The sequence below is a fragment of the Meriones unguiculatus genome, chromosome 21, assembly GCF_030254825.1.
Source record: "Meriones unguiculatus strain TT.TT164.6M chromosome 21, Bangor_MerUng_6.1, whole genome shotgun sequence".
Classification (NCBI taxonomy): domain Eukaryota; kingdom Metazoa; phylum Chordata; class Mammalia; order Rodentia; family Muridae; genus Meriones; species Meriones unguiculatus.
Window position 1 is genome coordinate 19724411 of NC_083368.1, and position 16578 is coordinate 19740988.

Here is a 16578-nt window from a genome sequence, read left to right on the forward strand (position 1 = left end):
CCCGGCCTCGCCCTGCTGCTGGCGGGGAGCAGCCCCAGGGCCCCGAGGGGTGGCTTGGCCGGTGGCTTCCAGTCCAGGCCTCGGTGAGGACCCCAGGCTTCCTTCTTTAGCCCCAGGTCCTTCCACCAAGGGGCTACTTGGTTAGGGCTGGGTCACCTGAGGGGACTCAAGGTTACCGAGCTCGGCTGTGGTGGCTTGCTTAGCTGTAGTGCTTAGGTAATCGGCAGCAGAGAGCGTGTGAACTACCTGGTGCTAAGAGACACTGAGGAAAGTTAACTTACCACAGTCTGGATGTCGGGGGGTGGGGGGAGGTAGAGGGACTTGCCTTGTCTCTGCCGGGTTGCTGTTTGCCTGTAGACACTGTCAAACTTCCCGGGATTCCTTCCCAACCCCCAACTATTCCTCCACAAGCCACCCCAGTGTTTTCATAAGCGAGCACTCCCGGCTGACTGGGCTCAAGTAAGCTTGGCACTGTGGGATGCCATCCATCCTGCACAGCAACAGCGGGTTATGGCAGTTGCTGAAACTGAAATAGCCTTAGCCTGCACGTAATCCTCGCGCTTGGGAGGCTGAGGGCTGAGGCAGGAGATTAGCTCGCTCGTCATGGCCAGCCTGGGCTAGAGAGAGTGAGACCTGGCCTCAGAAACAAATACCTCGCTAGCCCAGTGTCTCAAGGCAGAAGACCAACAACTTACTGCGCTAGAAAACACTGCCTAACCTTTCCCCAACCCTGGATCCCTCTCTACCTAGATCTTGAACTCCTGACTGTTCCTTCTGCCTGTTCCCAGCCTCCTGCCTAGAACAGTGGGTCTTAACCTTGGTAATGCTGTGTCCCTTTAATACAGTTCTTCATGTGGTGACTTCCCCATCCATAATATTATTGCTACTTCGTGACTGTAAATTTGCTATTGTTATGACTCATAATGTAAATATGTGCTTTCCGCTGGTCTTAGGTGACCCCTGTGAAAGGGTCTTTCAAACTCCTCCCGAAGGGTTCGCGACCCGCAGGTTGAGAATCACAAGCCTAGAACCATCTGAAGGTCCTCCCAGTTCTGGCTCCACACAGCCTCCTCCTCACACTGCAAGCCCACAGTGACCTTCCTGACCCTAGAGTGGCTTCATTGCACCTGAAAACGTCTACCCTTTTTTTGAGATATTAAAATTCAACTTTGAGTCTTGAGATAGCTCCGCCGCCCCGCTGAACAGGGCACCCTGGAAGAATGAATGCTTGTCTTAATAAGCTAAAGAACGCCCTTTTCACTCGAGCCTCAGAGTTGGGCTTTCACAACTATGGGTACCAGAGTTAACCGAGCAACTGCCTTACAGTCCAGTCCAGGACTGGCTTGGAAGTGGACAAGGCTTAGAAATGTTCTTCCCTGAGCCTTGGAAACCTGAGCGTTGCTGGGGTTTGAGAGCTACTTGGTGAGTGTAGAAGTCTCCTCTCAAGAGTGTCTCTCAGAGGCGGCAGTGGATTTGGGGTGAGATTCTAGAACTCACTACTGAATTTGCATAAAATTTGCACGGAGCTTTAAGAGAAATCTAACCCTAATGTTGGCTGGGAAGGCGGGGGGGGGGGGGGCACTCAAGTGAGAGGGGCCGTAGGATTGTATAACAAGTGGGGCCCGTTAGCTTTCTTAGCCACATACGCCCTCATTTGCCTAGTTTTAAAACTTACTGTCTTTAGGTTTGCAGTTTCCATTTTAGGTCAAGTAAGATGGGTCAGTTACATGTGGAAGGTAGCTTATTTAACAGTTACATTCGATTTAAATATTCCACTCTATTATACTGACCAAGAAAGAATTCTTAAATTACGATTCTCTTGCTCGCATAAAAACAATTCCTGAGAATACCTGTAAGTTTAAGAAAAGTAAAGAGGCTGAGAAATAATGACCAAGAAAGCAGAAAGGTGCAGCCAAGCACCACAAAGCTGCCCACACTGCCGTGCCTGGATGCCCCTTAAGAAGCTCAAGATAAATCATGATGGCTTTAAAAGCAGAGAGTAACATAGAATTGGCAGCGCAAAAATTCTATACTTCAGGCACTGGTCATGGGTGCAATTGTGGCCCCAATGTTATGGGGGGAGGGGGAGCCAGTAGCTTTCTGGCTCTATAACAGGAAACGCATGTCTGCTACATTAAGTCTAACCAAGAATCCATAGTTGAGAAACTCATGGGCCCTAGGAATGAACCTACTGTTATTTTACTAAATGGACATCGTAGCAAACTGCTTTCTAAAGTCAGGAGGTCTCTGTACCCATACCCTCTGACCTCATCAGAGAAGTTTCTTTGTACATCAGATAGATAATGATTAATGCAGAAATGTAACAGCATGTTCTGGTGTTTTGTATTTGATTGTTAATTATTTTGTTCCCGAGGTCTGCTTGCTGTCTCTTCTGAGCAGACTATCACAGACCCTAAATGTTGCTGTGTAACCTTGCCTCCAAAATTATCCTGATTAGCTAAATAAAAGGCCTACAGACCTGGGCAGGGCAGAAGCGTAAAGCAGAGCTAACGTTCTCGGGCTTTGAGGTCAGAAGGATCACAGGAAGGAGGGGACAGATAACGGAGGAAGAAGGAATTGGAGTCACCAAGGGGAATGTAAAGTACCACAAGGGCCAGGAGGAGGAGCTCTGAGGAGCCACGTGAAAAGATGGAAAGCTTGTGCAAGAATTTATGGGAATACTGGATGGGAAGTAGCCCAGATAGGAATGGTTAAAGCAAACTGCATGGGATGTGGGGCTGAGACATAATAAGGCAGACAGGGGAGGGAGGGAACACCCATCATATTGAAACAAGTATTGTTTAAACACAACGGGTGTCTGTGTCTTTTCCTGATTATGACAGTGGGTTAATAATAACCACCATAATGATTATAGACTCTTAGTGATAAAATTAATAGCCCATTTATTTTCTGCAACACAGAAACTCACAACTCGCAAAGGATAGAGAATAACGGTGTGTGGCATGCATGGCTATAGATAAGACATCACACCCTTTCTCCCCAAGGCTTGAGGACCATTGAGGAAGAGGAGGTGGAAAGATTGTACAAGCCAGAGGTCAGGAGGACTGGACCGAAACAGTGTCTTCTGGACAGGACATGACTGTTGTACTCGTGAACTCACAGTAGCTGTGGTCAGTTGCACAAGACCTCTACGAGGTCACCCACGCAACATTCTCAGCATAGAAGTGGGAGAGGAGCATGAGCTCCTGACAGTTGATGGCTTCTGGGGAAGAGAGAGTCAGTTTTCTTTAAGGGTGTAGGCCCTGGTAGGTCTTAAAGAACATTTTTACTAATAAAATCATATGTATTGAATTAAATAATCTTGAATAAGCTACAAAACAAAATTTGCATTCGGAGAGTTGTACCTTTGAAAGGATGGTCCAGAACTTTCTTGTTGAAATTCATAGAAGTCATTTTAAAACATTAGATTCTAAATAGTACATGAGAAAATTATTAATAATTATTAATTGGGAATTAATTAAGGTCCATACCAAAGATGTAGTAGTCCTTTACAATAAGGTAGCTTCTTATATAGATATTAAGAATGCAGTTTATGTTTTTTGTTGATTTGTTTGTTTTACAAAACAGGGTCTTGTTTTGTTTGTGTGTGTGTGTGTGTGTGTGTGTGTGTGTGTGTGTAGCCTGGCTGTCTCAGACTGGTCTTGAGCTCATAAAGATCTGCCTGCTTCTGCCTCCTACGTGCTGAGCTTACAGGCCTGTACCACCATGCCCAGCTGCAATTGACTTTTATCAAAAATTAAAAAAAAAGATGTTTAATAGATAATGTTTACTATAGTAGTCACTGTGATTTCCCCTTAACCCACTGGCACCGGTCGGGAGGTATCAGTTCCTCTTGCCAGTGGCTGATGTAAGAATGGGACTTGGAGCTGTGTTCCCAAGAAGTTAATAAAAACCAAAACTAACCATAAATTAAACACCCGGGTTTTATTCTGTCACCCATTGGGGGGTGGGTAGTCCAAAGCTCAGAGTGCAGGTTCCTGCAGTCACCAGGGACCTAAGCTCATTGTAGCTTTTTGTTCCATCAGATCTGAACTAAATCACTTGTTGTCATGGTCCAAGGTGATTGTGGCAATCCAGCCATCATTGCATGCATTCTAGAAATAAAAAAAAAAAAAAGGAAGATACAGGTTAAAAAGAAGGTGGTGATTCTCTTCGAAAAATACCTCCCAAAAGTTCTACACTTTTTTTTTTTCAACTTCACAGGTCTTTTGCTTATATAACATAATTTCTTGTTTTGTGTTTTTATGGAGTCGTGTGTGTGTGTGTGTGTGTGTGTGTGTGTGTGTCTGTATGTATGTATGTATGTCTGTTTTGTATCTCTGCATACATGTGTTTTTTGTGCTTTTTCTTTAGCTTTCCCTCTTCCCCCATTTGTTTTGTCCTATTCTTGTTTGGTTTTTATCTTATTTATTTATTTTTTATGTTTTAGATGACTGCTTGTTTTCCAATGAGGGAGAAGAAAAGAGGGTGTAGATTTGAGTGAGGAGGATCTGTTATATAATTAGAATATAATGTATAAAAAAAAATCTCTTCAATAGAAAAGAAAGGTATTATATTCTATTATTCCCCTTTTAAGTGGCTGATGTGGTTATTATTATGAAAAATGTATCATTTTCCAACAGAAACTTAATTTACTTACTTGTGACTTACATAAATATTCATCCTTCTCTTTCTCTTTTCACCCTTTATTCCTTCCCCTTCTCTTTCTGAATGAGTCCCCCCATAAAACTATCATGTCAGGCAAAGAAAATTGTGCAGGTAGAATTGAGAGCATGTGTTGGTCAACATCTGGGTGTCAGAGTTAAAACAGTTCAGAGGGAATCCAGGGCAAGCTATAAGATGCCATGTCAGAGGCTGTCTGAAGAGGGTATGGAGGGTAAGAGAGGGAGGAGTCCAGGCCAGGAGGTCAGGGTTCAAGGCACTTGGAGAAGATGGGGCAGCTAACCTGGAAGGTGGGCTGCCTACCTGGGAATGAATCTGTTGAGTAAATGCTCTAAGGACAATAGTAAGTGGCTACGGCTTGTTAAAACAAGAAAGCAACAGCCGAAAGTATATGGACACACCAACCAGATTAATTGAAAGTTTGATGAGGAAAAGGATGGCTCCCGTCCAACATACTTAATTAAGTCTGGAATATCGTCAAGTTAATGCTATCAGTGTGGAACAGACGGTCATTACAGGCTAGCATCGACTCAAAAAAGAAATAATCTAAGCATTAGGAAACATCACACAAACCCAAATGAAGACATGCCACATAATAACTGAAGCAGTAGAAAGGCTGCGAACATCAAAAAAGACAGACAAGCTGTTCCAAAAAGAGGACGTTAGACCATCAGTTAATCTCATTTTTCAGAGTAAAAAAAATTTCTAGAACCTTATGATTATTTCAAAATAAAGGCATTCTTAAAACAAAATTTGTAACCAAATATTTGTTGTTTCAGAAGGCTTATAAAGGTCTCCTTTTTTTTCTTATGATAGATTATCATCTTCAGTTGCACTGTTTTCTCTTGCAGATTTTAAATAGTGGCATGGGTGGTGTGAATCAAAACATCGAGTTATTAGTAGACACAAGGGTTTGAAACTGTATTGCATCTCCCTACTGCAAACCACTAAAAAAAAAGTTGCATTCTTATTAACCTTATGCTGGATGAAAGTCATTCTCCAAAACTGGCTAAAAATATCCTGTAGTCAAAAAACAGAAAGAAGCATAATGGAAAATTTAAGCTCTTTTTTTAAACTATCTTTCCTCACGAACAGGAAACTTCCATTAACTAGCTTCAAGGGAAAAAAAAAAAACAAACTTAACACTAAACTTGTCTTTTCCAAAGCCATCAATCATAACATTTTATTTCCTAGAGAAATTGATGGCAAAGAATACATATCAATTACAGGGAGATATTTTCATTCAGAAGTATATGTTGGCTTCATAAAAATCCTTTGTGTGTTCCATAAACAGCACTTAGCTGTTTAAAAAGAAATGTGTAACAGACATCTGAGTGTGTGAGGCACATTTTTACTGTCGAGCTGCCATGTGCTCTTTACATAGATTTTTTTTTTTTTTTTTCAAATTTCTGAACACCCAAGAGATATCCAAAGTAATTCATTGAAGTCTTGGCAGCCAACCCCAGCTCCAGCTTGCCCTGAAAGCTGCCTTTGCTGGAGCTGAACTCTCCCAGTGAGTCCCACAGAAGACCTATTGTCGCCCCTGACTCTGCAGGGGCAATTTCTGGAGGAACCCAGTTAGCTTCCAAGGCCTAGAATGAAAAAGAAAAAAAAAAAAAAAAAACTGAGTAAATGCAATCCCCATCTCCAAGGGGGAGGGCTTGTGCGCCCTTCCAAATACCCTAGGAAAAGACATTTGATTGGAATTAAATTGCACCATGCAATGCTCCACGTCAGGGGGTTGGGGGGAGACTGGTGTTGGGTACCCAGTGTAGCTGGGGGTGGGGTGGGGGAATGGTAATGACAGGCTGCCTGCCACCACTGAATCACACCCGACTCTTCTATCGGGAAGGCTTGAAACTAGAAGTCAGTGGTTACGATTTAAAGGAAAGACATATCTCTTCGCAAAGAGCACTACGTTTTCACATGTGTGTAGTTCTGAGTTTGTGTCCTCCACCTGGCTTTGCTGATTAGGGTGGGGAGACGTTTTCTGATTCCACTTCTCCACAGAGCCTCCCTTATTTTTCCTCGAGCCTGCCTATCTCTTTGGTGTCTTTGTTCTCAGCACAAAATAGTCCCTGCAAGCATTGATCAAAGTTCTGTGAGTACACAATGACTCACTGGCTAAAGATCAGTCTTCCTTAACCAACTTCTCTTAAAATTCCAGTGTGGTTTATTTTTTCATTTCTCATGAATCATTGTGCACAAAGAATATGATCTGACCCTAAGGTATATATATATATATATATATTTTTTTTTTTTTTTTAAATAACCGTATCGTAGAAAATTCTTTTAAAGATTTTGCTGTGCCAGGAAAGTGAGTCTTTGGGGCCTTCTCTATGTACATCCTAATATAAGAGAGGACCCGGGGAGTTAGTCACCAAAATGTCCCATACTGGTTTGCTTAAAAGCCTGCTATATTCAGTTCTCTTCAAAAAAACAAAACAAAACAAAAACTGCTGAAAATAATTTGTGAAAGTTTTGAGATTTGCAAGTGATCATTAAAAGTTTTTATTACATTCTTAATAATGTTCCCTGTTATGTTTGATTTTTAATAATTTATTTTTATTTTATGTACACTGTTGTATGTGTGAGGGAGTCAGATCCCCTGGAACAAGAGTTACAGACAGCTGTAAGCTGCCATGTAGGTGCTGGGAATTGAACCTGGATCCTCTGGAAGAATAGCCAGTCTCTTAACCACTGAACCATCTCTCCAGCCCCATATGTTTGATTAATATACAGACATATGTGTGTGTGTGTGTGTTTAAAGCTGCTTCATGCTCAAAAATATGTAACATTCCAAACTTTGAACCTATTTCCTCCTCTGTCACATAGTTTTGCCTTAAAAATATAATATGTGGGTTCAGGGTGATGGTTCAGTTGTTAAAATGCTTTCTACACAAACATGATGCTCTGGGTGCAGACGACCCAGCAACCATGTTTAAAAAAAAAATGTGGTGTGATCATTCATGTTAGGTCTGAAGCCCAGGACTAATGGCTGAAGTGCCTATTTAACACATCAAAGAGGACCTGGTATTGTGGGCTATTAATATTTATTATTGAATTATCTTTAGTTAGGCAATGGTTATTCCTAAACCAGCTGTATGGCCAATCACCACACAGAGACTAGGATTTATTTAATTAACCTAGAGCACATTGCTGGGCCATAGTTCCTCCATCTTAAACCTCCAAGCCTGCATAGTTTCCTCCCATTCAGATTTCCCACATTATACTTGCTTTTAGTCATATCTTAGGGCCAGTTCATCTCTCCAGGTGGTTCCAAGTCCTCTCTTGCCGACTCCTCTCCCGACTCCTCCCACTCCCTTCCTTCTCCTCCCCTCCGGACCAGGATGTCCCACCCTATTCTCTCCATTGCTCAGCACTGGCTGGAGGTTTTATTGACAATACAGAGAACAAATGGTGGCATGTTCACTGGCATGTTTATATAAACTTGAGACAGATGATGCTTAGAATAAACATCACAATGCAATGTCTGGATTGAAATCAGATACTGGGGTAGAGAAATCAGCATTTGAATGAACAAGGGTAAATTGTGTACATTCCATAAGAAGGTTATACTGACAACCTGGTCTGCAGGTTCTCCCTGTATCCCTCAATGCCTAAACTCCTCAAGCCCAGGGGCTGGGCTGCCCTGTCCCAACCCCCACCCTGGGCCCTTTTGATCAACCCTTTACCCTCCTGGCCTCCTGAGCTGGCTCTCCCCTTTTCCCTCTCTCCTCTCCTCACCTAGCCTGGCTCAGTCGGGCTGTGTTCACCCGGGACTCTCCCCGATGTCTCTGCCTTTGATTATGCTCTCCCTTTTCTCTACAAGAACCTTTCTCCTCCAACACTCGTAGGTGCAGTCCTGTGCTTCCTTTTTGTTTCTTTGTTTCATTCAGACCACAAGTCTGTAACCCAGGGGCCAGAGGGTCCCTGCAGAGAGGGAGCGCTACCTCAAAAAATAAAGTGGAGCCGGGCATGGTGGTGCGCGCCTGTAATCACAGCACTCGGGGGAGGCAGAGATAAGTGGAGCTCTGAGAGTTCGAGGCCAGCCTGGTCCACAAATGGAGTCCAGGACAGACATGGCTACCCAGAGAAACACTGTCTCAGGAAAATAAATAAATAAATAAAAAGTAGAATGCAGTGGACTCCCACTTTGCCCCTCACCACCTGCCCCTGCAGCAGTCAGGGGAGCTGGCCCTGGCCTGGGTCATGAGAGCAGGTGAGCTGGTCCTCACTAGCAGTGTGGCACTCGGGAGAGCAGGCCTTCACCTCAGCTGGCATGACAACTGGAGCGCTGACCCTGCCTGCAGCCTGTGGCAGCCCAGGGTGGCCTAGCCGGAGCAGTGCTGGAGAGCTGGCCCTGGTGGTACAGATAAGGGAGAGCCGGCATGCTGTCCAGCTCAGCTACCACCCAGGTCCAGAACCACGGCTTTGACTTGGCCCATCCCAAAATCTACTTTCTCTATGAGCTGCTAGAGTGCATGAAAGGGCCAGTCTTGCCAACTAACGAGGCTGGAGGCCAACACAGGCCAACAACAGGATATCCAGGAGGAGTCACCGTGAGGATCCAAAATATTGATGGTGTCACAGAAGCCAGAGACCTTGAACCAGACCAATGACTCATTACAATGAACATTTACAAGCGAAGATGTGTAGACAGAGGAATATACTGTGGGACCCACTGTGACACACTACATGACTGGAGGTGTTCCATGCTTTGTTTTGTTTGTGTGTTTGTGTGTGTGTGTTATTTGGTGGGGAAAGGGGAGGTTGCAAGGGCAGAAGTCGGGCAGATACAAGGTGATGGGGAGATGAGTGGGACTCAGGTATGTGATATGAAACTCACAAAGAATCAATAAAAAGAAAAAAAAAAGGTGGAGAGGGACTGAAGAAGACATCTGACACAGGCTGCCAGCTTCCAGACCCACAGGCACCAGTACAGACACATTCGCAAGGTAACCCTGTCTCTGTCATTTCAGTCTGCTGGAAGAGCGACCAGGTGACAAATGAGAGGTGACAAGAAAAAGATTTCCCCATCTCCTGCAGGATATGAAAACACCCCCACCAGGCTCGGGACGATGGCAGCCTGAAGCCTCTACTCCGTCACTCTCCCTTCTTGGCCTCTAATGTCCATCTAATCTGTGTCCACTCTAGGGAGCAATCGGAACAGTTCTGTGTCCGGGTGCTGCCTGATAGTATCAAAGCCTTGTCCTGTAATAAAAAGCCTGATATTGACACCCGGCAGGCCAGATGCTCCCCTGAGTCTCAGGAGAGAGTGAATGTCAGGTGCTGACTGTCGGCAGGGAAGGGAGCCAGCAATCGCCTGAGAACTAAGACCTGAATCTTGCCAGGGATCTGCCTCCGCCAGTTCTGTGGTATTGGGAAAGTCACCTAACTCTTCTGGACTTGGTTTTGTGTTTGTAACATAAGAGGTAGGTGTGATGACACACACCTGTAACCCCAGCACGTGGGTGGTAGAAGCAGGAGAAGTAGACGTTCAAAGGTTATCCTCTATCATCTGGTGTGTTCAAGGCCATCCCGGGATACAGGAGACCGTGTATCAAAAACTTCATAAATAAATAAATAATAAAGAATAAAGCCTTGGTAAACGTTTCTTTCTGGGGCTTTATGTGCCAATACACGCATCTGAGGTAAAGCAACCCTCCTGCCCTCTTTCACAAGTCTCTTTCCCATATTCAGCTAATCTCATAAACAAATTAATATCAGAACAAAGACCTGATGCCTCAGGTGGATGAGTCCACTCTTTCCTGGTTCTCCTCCCGGTGTTTGCAAATTCCTTTTAAGGCATGAGCGAAAAGCTAAAGTCTGTCCTATGTTGTTCTGTTTGAGCACGGTGCTCTGTGGGTCCCACAGGTAGCTGTAAACTCCCGGAGGCCGACTTCACTGCCGGGCACCTTCCACCAAGGACTGGAGTGATGGGACTGCTAGGCAGAGCCAGGTTACCAATAGCTGAAGTTGGAACATACATCACAGCTACATACCATTTAAGTGAAAGACGGATTCTGTTTAAGGGATTGCTCTTTGTCTAAGGAGAAAGAGCTGGGAGTGAGATACCAAAAAGCTATGAAGAGCCAAGGTGCAGCTCCCCCTCGGAATCAAAATCACAAAATCACCGGCTTTCCTGGCTCTCCTTCTCACGGAGACCGGAGTGGGCACCGTGAATCAGGAGCAGTGGGAGAGAAGAGAACCGGAGACATGAGCGGTCTGATCCTTCCCAGGCCCTCCAGGGCCCACTCCCAAGATCTCTCACTGGGTGTTAGGAAGCCGCAGAGAGAAGCTTTGTTTTCATGGCACGCAGTATTAATCACAAGTTGGAATAGCTCCCAGCTGAGCATTTGATGTGGAATGAGATGTGAATCTGAGAGAAGAATCATTACTGTCCCCCAAATTCTAGTGGGACCAGAAAGAGGAGCGCTTGCTAACGAGTCTGGACATGAGGTTTGTCTGTGACCAAGCCCACTCCCCTCCGACTCATAGACCGGCCACTTCCTCACCTGCAGGATTCTAATCCCAAGAGGCCCCTTTTTGTAAGTGTGGAGAAACTGTGAAAACACTGGTTGCTGGGTTCCATCCCTACCGTTTCTGCTTTGCATTTCTACTAGGTTCCCAGGTGGGTGAAGGCTGGTCTGGGGAAGACAGCGCACAGACACCTGTGGTTCTGGAGTGCTACAGGAAGCAGAAACCACCCCACGACGCACTTCCGGTTTGCACATGGTCACTGTGCTTTCCCTTGCTGTTCCACGCTGCTGATGCTATTTTAGCAATTTTCAGGAAACGGACGTTTCTGTCCTTCTGGGAAAACAATGAAAGTTTAATAATAGTTAAAGTGATAGCTTGGAGGAAACTGATACACTCTTATGTGTCTCTTTTAGTCTTGCTGTTTATATAACTGACTATAAGAATTGTATAATTTGACCTTTCTTCTAAATCTTTTTGGTTTGGGGGGGAAGTTGTTTTTGTTTGTTTGTTTGTTTGTTTGTTTTTCAAGACAGGGTTTCTGGCTGTGCTGGAACTCAATTTGTAGATCAGGCTGTACTCATAAGAGATCCACCTGCCTCTGTCTCCCGAGTGCTGGGATTAAAGGCCATGCCTGGCCTAAATCTTTTAGAAAATGCTTTTATTAGCATATGTTAATTATACATAACGATTGACTTCACCTCGACTGTATCGGTTACTCTTCTGTTATGATAAACAGCATGACCAGAAGAAACTTGGGGATCTTTCAATTACACACCCCATCACAGTACGTCACTGAGAGGGGTCAGGGCAGGAGCTCTGTCTAACAGGAGCAGAGGCCGGAAGCATGGAGGACGGCAGCTTATCAGCATTCTCCCCTGGCCTGCTCAGCTTGCTTTCTTATACAACCCAGGAGCATCTGCCCACAGTGGGCTGAGCTCTCCCACAGCAACCATTAATCAAGAAAATGCCCCCATACAATGTCGTACAGGGTAATCTGATGAAGGCATTTTCTCATTTGAGGTCTCCTCTTCCCAGGTGGCGCCAGCTTGTATCAAGTCGACAAAACCAACCAGCACAGTGACCTTTTCACACACGCCTTCCTTTCTGTTACCCTGTCTTGTCTCCTCAGAGCCACTGATTGCCTCCCTCACTACCCCCAATTACCTGCCTTCTTCTACTTTTAGGGATCCTCATCAGGGTTCCTACCCTGTTTTGCTTTAACAAGTTGACACAGCCGGTAGCCATGTGACAGGAAGGCCTCAATGGATCAGATTGGCCTGAAGGCATGTCTTCAGGGGATTGTCTTGATTACTAAGTGATGTCCAAGGGCTCAGCCCACTGTGGGTGGTGCCATCCTGGATTGTTTAAAAAAGAAAAACATGATAGTTCATGATAGATGTGACCCTGTGAGCAAACCAAGCAGTCAAACGAACACATTTCTGGCCTGAGGAATTGCTTCCTGACTTAGGCGACCATTTTGCCTCATGAGTCAGGAAAATGTGAGCATGTGCCTGGTGAAGGTGCAGGTTAGGGTTGCTGCTCCTGGTGCATTCCTTCTGTAGTTCATCCCTTTCCACTTGAAGCCTCAACACAAAGGAGTTTAAAGGAGATGGGCCATTTCAATCCTGCATTTCTGAATATCCTTCCTCCAAACTCTCCTCTTAGACATATGCAGTAAGTTACCAAAATCACAGATCACAAAGTTATTCCATAAAACTGGATGTAGTAACACTATGGTAATGCATCTTCATTAACGTACTGACAGAATTTGCAGAACTGTTCTGGCAACAATGTGTTTTCTTGTAATTAGACTTCTCCATCCTCTGGGGACTTCATGGGCTCTTGAAATGTATTTCTGTAACATTCCTCTGAGGCAAATGAGGAGCAGGTGTAATTATGTCCTCTTCACACATGGGCAGGCGAACACAAAGGAATGGACTGAAACACACAAGGAAATGAAGCAGAAGGCCCAAATGGTCCCAATGTGACCCGCCTCCCCCATCAGCCTGTTTTATTTGTGCTATGGGAACCTTGGAAGGCGTTGTTCTGTCATTTTTTGCTAAAGTGGAAAACAAAACTCCTTGAGGACATCTGAAGCAAGGAATGATAAGGCTGAAGAATACGGGTGGGGGCAGGCCAAGTCTGTGGAAACCGAATCGCATTTCTATGGATAATGCGATCAGGGCTCTTCAACGCTAAGTTCTACCAGCCTCTGATGAGCCCATCCACGTATTTGCTAGAGAAGCAGGAAGAAGACGGTGATTCTAAACTAATAGACACGCATGGCTGCAAACCTCTGAAAGCATTCAATGTTTTGGGAAGCCTATACAACTGGGAAATTTTCCAAATTATAGTAGTTTTCAGGGTAACAGGCTTCGAAGGCGTGCTGCTACTGGCCAGACGCCATACTACTGACAGTAAAGAACAAAGCCACAGACCCCAAGAAGAAGAGAAACAGCCCAGAGCCCGAACTGTTAACCCTCTTTGCTACAGTGCCTTGGTTTTAGAAGAGGTTCATACTGGAAAAAAACTAGGCTCTTTAGGAATTCTTGATTTTAATAACTTCAGGGCTGGGGAAATGGCTCAGTGGATGAAGCAGCTGATGGACAAGTGTGAGGACCAGAGATCAGATCCTCAGCACCCAAGTGGCAGTGGGTCTGTGTGGCAGCTCCGTGTGAGAGGCACTCAGAGGATCCCAGCAGCAAGCTGGCTAGCCAGACTAGCTGAAATGACCAGCCCTCTGGGGTCAGTGTGAGACTTTGCCTTGTTATATAAAGTTGTAGAGAGAGGGAAATACCTGACTTTGGCTTAAGCCTCCCTCCCACACACAGACACACATGCACACACAGACACACAGACACACCAATATATGCATACACACACGTAAACACACATGTAAAGCACTGGTGAGCACACACATACACACAACATGCATGCACACACATGTACACACGTGCACTCATGAGCACACAGATGCACATGTATATGCACATGCATACCACACACACATAAAAACACACATTTTTAATTAATTTTAACACCCTCACCTTCAAGCCATGGACACCAAATCAGGGTCAAAGTTAGACTTGGCCTTTTTCAGACCTGCAGCTTCCACAGGCCCAGCATGCTCCCCATGCATGGCCCACCGCAGAACATACCTCTTTCTTTGTGCCTCTCACCTACACTGGCTCCGTAATACAAATCTTTCCAGATGTCTCCCTTGCCAAAGACCTCGAGACTGCAGGAACTAAAAGGCAGCTGGGGGCCTCTAGCTCTCAAGATTCGGGATTTTGCTTTTCTGTAAGTGTTATTCTTTGCCAAGTAGAGGACATTTTAGAATGTGGAATTCAGTTCAAAGATGGGACAGAAATGAATAAAATTCTCAAAAAAAAAAAAAACAACAAAAACAAAAAACAAGTCAGATGATAGGATGGAAAAACGGCTGTTCTGCAGGGTGTGGAGTTCAAAACTCGAAGATCAAAGGAGTCTCATGAGCGTGGCACTCCTCCTGATGCTCTGAGGAGGAGCTGGAGAGATGGCTCAACCATAGACAACAATGGCTGCTCTTGCAAATGATTGGTGTTTGATTCCCAGCACATACATGATGGCTTACAACCATCTGTATCTCCAGGTCCAGGGGACCCGATGCTTTCTTCTGGCCTCCACAGACACAAAATATGCACACAATGCAGGAAACACATGCAAGCAAAGGACCCATTCACATAAAATAAACATTTTAAAATATTTTTAAAAATAATAAATAAATTGGTACCTAAAAAAAAAAAAAAAAAAAAGGAAAGATTCTTCTGTTCAAATCCAGCATCCAGCTTGCAACTTAAGTTACTCGGTGACTAGATTCTCCAGTAATGCTTTGGGATCTTGTTTGTTTCTTTTTCAAGACAGGGTTTCTCTGGGTAGTCCTGGCTGTCCTGGAATTCACTCTGTAAACCAGGCTAGCCTCAAACTCACAGAGATCCACCTGCCTCTGCTTCCCCAAGTGCTGGCATTAAAGGTGTATGCCACCACTGCCTGCCTATGCTTTGAGTGTCTTTAAGGTCTTTGGTTATGGTTGCTGTTGTTATTTTATTTGAAATCTTTGACATCATCTACGTTAATGGTCTGTCCATCAATAGTCTCCATCTTTCATAATGTCATACATTCTTGACTCTTCATATCAGTAGATTCTAGACTCCACAAATTCAACCAGCTTTATATTTAAAATGTTTTTAAACTGCATCTGTTCCAAGCATGTACATAAAGATTTTGGGGCCAGCCAGGGCCACATAATAAGACACTGACAAGAAAATAAATAAATTAACCACCCAGAAGCAAAACAAACAAAATCCAACTGTGGTGGTCTATGCCTATAGTCAGAGCAGTTGGGAGGGAGAAATGAGTAGATCTCTATGGAGTCAGGGTCAGCCTGGTCTACATCTAGTTTCAGGCCACCCAGGGCTTCAATAGTGAGACTCTAACACCCAAAAAGAAATAGAAAGAAAAAAAAAAAAAAGACACCAATCAACATGTATTGACTCTGTCAAAATACCCTAAACGACATAGATCATCAGGAACAGAGCATTTGTGTCATATTGAGTATTATGAATCATTTAAGGGAAAATGTGTGCCCATTCATAAACCAGAGGAGAATCATCAAAGTCAATGTCTGTGGGGTCCTTGAGTTACTGTCTGAAGATGCTGGGATATGATTATCTATGTAGGATGGGTATAGAGACACTGCTAAAACAAACTTCTCTTACCCCCAAATTTCTTGGCTCTCTCCTAGTTTGTGCCAATATGCCTCTCAGATCTGATCTTAACTGTGCACACTGGTCAAATGAACCATGTAAAGAAAAAGAAAACAAAAATCAGGGAAACAACAGCCTTCGCAATACCCTCAAATAATGTTATATATCTTCGGGTTACTCTAGCCAAGCAAGTGAAAGACTTGTATGATTTAAAAATAAAATCAAGTCTTTAAAGAAAAGAAAAGATATCAGAAGGTGCAAGGATCTCCCATATTTGTGGACCAGCAGGATTAATATAGTAAAAATGACCATACTACCAAAAGCAATCTAGAGATTCAACACAATCCGCATCAAAATTCCAATATAATTCATTAAAGACCTTGAAAGGACAATTCTCAACTTCATATGCCGGGGGGGAGGGGGGGCAGGATAGCTAAAACAACACTAAACAATAAAAGTGCTGGAGATCCCACCATCCCTGATTTCAAGTTGTACTACAGAGCTATAGTAATAAAAACCGCCTGGTATTGACATTGAAGGCCTCTAAGACAACCTTCCTCCCCCCCCCTAAAAAAAATGAAACTGAAAAAAAATGCCATTAAAAAGAGTCTTTAAAAATTGTCTATAACTCCAGTTTCAGGGGACACCCTCATGAAGATGTACATGC

General features: G+C 44.1%; 2 long non-coding RNA genes across 13 annotated transcripts in view; one reads left to right on the plus strand and one right to left on the minus strand.

Annotated features, from left to right (window-relative positions):
* Window positions 1-5435, plus strand: LOC132649719 (uncharacterized). Its single transcript, XR_009588225.1, has 2 exons — window positions 1-83; window positions 954-5435. It is a non-coding gene; the product is annotated as an uncharacterized LOC132649719 (long non-coding RNA).
* LOC132649718 (uncharacterized) overlaps window positions 3927-16578 on the minus strand; it is a 26964-nt gene continuing 14312 nt past the window's right edge. For 8 of the 12 annotated variants that reach the window (XR_009588213.1, XR_009588219.1, XR_009588222.1 and 5 more), the window contains 3 exons: window positions 12331-12521; window positions 11285-11499; window positions 3927-4115 (listed from right to left, as the gene is read on the minus strand). This is a non-coding gene — a long non-coding RNA (uncharacterized LOC132649718). The remainder of the gene's footprint in view (window positions 4116-11284; window positions 11500-12330; window positions 12522-16578) is intronic. The other 4 variants (XR_009588223.1, XR_009588214.1, XR_009588218.1 and 1 more) reach the window with 4 other exon arrangements.